Raw genomic sequence first — 3,323 nt, forward strand, 5'->3', positions numbered from 1 at the left:
TGCCGTGTTTCTTACCCGGCCGATGTTGAATAACCATGTGGTATTGGGACAACTCTTCAATCCATCTAGCCAACTGTCCTTGGGGATCCTTGAACTTCAGTAACCACGTCAGACTGGAATGATCTGTTCGCACTGTAAACATTTGCCCCAGCAAATAATACCGAAAATGACTGGTAAATCTTACAATGCTCAATAGTTCCTTTCTGGTTGTGCAATACTTTCGCTGTTCTGGGGTTAAAGACAGACTGCTATAAGCAATAACTCTTTCTTCCCCGTTTTGCAACTGGATAAGTTCAGCACCAATGGCCACGTCTGAAGCATCTGTATCCAAAATAAATGGATCTTTACTGTTTGGAAGGCTCAATACTGGCGGATGAGTAAGTGCCTTCTTTAATGCCTCAAAAGACTCTTGTTCTTCCTCATTCCACCGAAATTTATTCTTTCCTGTTAAATTGTATAAAGGTTGAGCCAATTGTGCAAAGTCCTATACAAATGAACGATGGTAATTAGCCAATCCAAGGAACCTTTCTACATCTTTCGATGAAACTGGAACGGGCCACTCCGCAACTGTCTGTATATCTTTTGAAGTCATCTTCAGCTGGTTACTGGTAACTGTCCGGCCCAAAAACTCCACTTCCCGTTGAAAGAGAATACATTTCCGGGGCTTCAACTTTAAACCGTGTTGTCTGAATCGACGTAAAGTGTCTATCAAGTTTCTCAAATGACTATCAAAATCTTGACCTAGGACCAGGACATCATCTAAGAACGCAAGCACCGTCTTCCATGTAAGCCCACGCAATACCAGGTTGATAACCCGGGAAAATGTGGCGGGAGAATTGCTCATTCCAAAACCCATACGCACATGTTCAAACAACCCATATTTGGTCACAAACGCAGTCTTCTTTCGATCTTCAGGATTGACCAGAACCTGCCAATAAGCGGAATTTGCATCCAATTTTGAAAACCACAGGTTTCCCGCAAGGGTGTCTAGGCAATCCTCAATCAACGGTAATGGAAATGTATCTTTAACAGTCACATCATTCAAGGCTCTGTAGTCGATACACCACCGGACCGAACCATCTCTTTTCCGTATGAGAACTGGTGATGACGCCCAATCAGAAACAGATTCTTGAATAACGCCTGCATCTAGCATTTTTCTTAAATGCCCTTCTTCCTCATTTATAAAACAAGCCGGTGTTCGTCTCATGCGCTGCTTAATTGGCTTTGCATCTCCGGTATCGATTTTGTGGTCGATTCCCGTAAAAGTTCCCAAATCGAAATCATCTTGTGCAAAGACATCCTGATATTCCGATAAGCATGCATACAATTTCTGGCTTTGTTCTTCATTGAGGCATGTAATGGATGACTCATAAAGGCCTTTAAGATGTTCTGGAAGGCTAGTTTTAGATTTTCCATCTGTTTCTGGTGTTGGGAGCTGATAACAAGATGTCTTCATCTCCCCTAACTGGTTCTCACTTACTGCGGAGACATTTAACCCTGAGTTACTATAAGAAACATCAGGTTCTTGTGACCCTTCAAGGTAACTAAATACCTCACAAGCCATTGCAATCAACGTGTTCTTCCTCAATGTTGCAAAAGTCTCTTTAACATTGATGAAACACACCAATGGATCCCTGTTGGCTGCCATAACTGTCCTTGGCATCAGAACTTTAAGTGTCCCCAGCGATTCGACAACGTAGTCACTGGGCATGGGTGCATCTAACTTACAAGGCAAGCGTACCACCGAATAAGGTGGCACCACCACTCTCTTTTTCAACATCACTCTAGCCACCGTCGGCTTCCCTTCTTTGAAACTAGAGCTAACTGGTATTCTTTCCCCATCCAGTATCAACGTGTCTGATTGCATATCTAACAATACTCCTAGATGATGCAAAATGTCATGCCCTAAAAGCATTTCATCGACGATTGGAGCCACATAAATCCTTTCTTTGAAGCAACGGCTGCCCAATTTCATACTTATAGGTGCTGTTATGAACCCTTTAAGAGCCGTTTCTGCGTCAGCCATCTGCATTACTACATCTTGGACCTTTTTCGGAGCTTTCTTCAACTTATCATACATTCTTGAAGAAAGAATCGTAATTTCTGCCCCCGAATCCAACTTTGCATTCAGTAATAAATCACCAACCGTGATTAGCACTACAGAAGAACCTGCCTGTACCCGGCATATCTTTATTGAGTCACTTGGCCCTCCAGAGCGTGTCCCCTGCTCAGTGGACTCCTTATCTTTACCGTCGTCACTTTGACGCAAACTGGACTGTATTTCCTGTTGACTCACTGGATCCTTCTGCATTTGCTTTTTCCGTGTAGGCGAGCCACAGGCCCCACCTACAGGACTTCTTACTGAAACTGGCGGAGTATACTGTGTGCTATTCTGACTACTCCCCTCCTCAGCCTGTTTTGGTACTTCTAACATGTTTGGCGAGTCAAAGACCCTACCGCATGAATCTGTAACAGCTGATTGATTCACTTGTGGTCCACAGTTAACTGGTCGTTTAGGAACATCAACGCTCTTTATACTTTGATGTTGTTGGTGTTTTTGCTGAGATATCATCTGTTGGGATTTCTTGAAAACCTTTGGCGAGTCACAGACCCTGCCATTAGAAGTCGCCCCTATCTCTCTCTTCCCAACCGACCTTTCTGGTAGACCATCAGTCTTCACTTTTGTGGGCTCGGACGTGTGGTCTTCCCGTCCAGCCCCTTGTCGTTTAAACGTTCGGTCTTATATCCTTTTTTCTTCAACAATTCCTGAAATTGTATACAATCTCTCTTCCGGTGACCCATCCTTCCACAGTGAAAACATGGCCCCCATCTTTGTGGCTTCCCACCAGGCTGTGTCTCCTTTACCCCGGCTGAAGGCCCCCATCTTTGTGGCTTCCAACCAGGCTGTGTCTCTCTTACCACGGCTGAAGGCGGGGTAATGTTCATTTTCTTGGCAAATTCTTTCAAAGCAGATGCTATAAGCTCTTCTGTCTTTGCTTCTGAAGATGCCTGCACCACATTTACTGAAACGTCTTCTCGGCCCCGTCTGTTCTTTTTGCCATCTACAGCCAGCGATATGTATTGGTGCTGTTTAACCAGGTCGAGAGCTTCTTCCATGCTTAAAGGATTTTCTAAACAAGCATGCTTGGCTGCCTCTCTGTCATTACAACCCTGGCAAAACCGGGAAATCGCTTCTAACCGCATATGGTCTTCTGGAAGGTCCGTAAACGCTGGTGTGGCTAAAGTAAGCACACGGTCAGCCAAGTCTTCCAGCGACTCCTCATGCCCTTGAACAGCCTGACGGAACTTAGCCTTCGACGTCT

This window comes from Dreissena polymorpha, chromosome 7 (assembly GCF_020536995.1).
Source record: "Dreissena polymorpha isolate Duluth1 chromosome 7, UMN_Dpol_1.0, whole genome shotgun sequence".
Lineage (NCBI taxonomy): Eukaryota > Metazoa > Mollusca > Bivalvia > Myida > Dreissenidae > Dreissena > Dreissena polymorpha.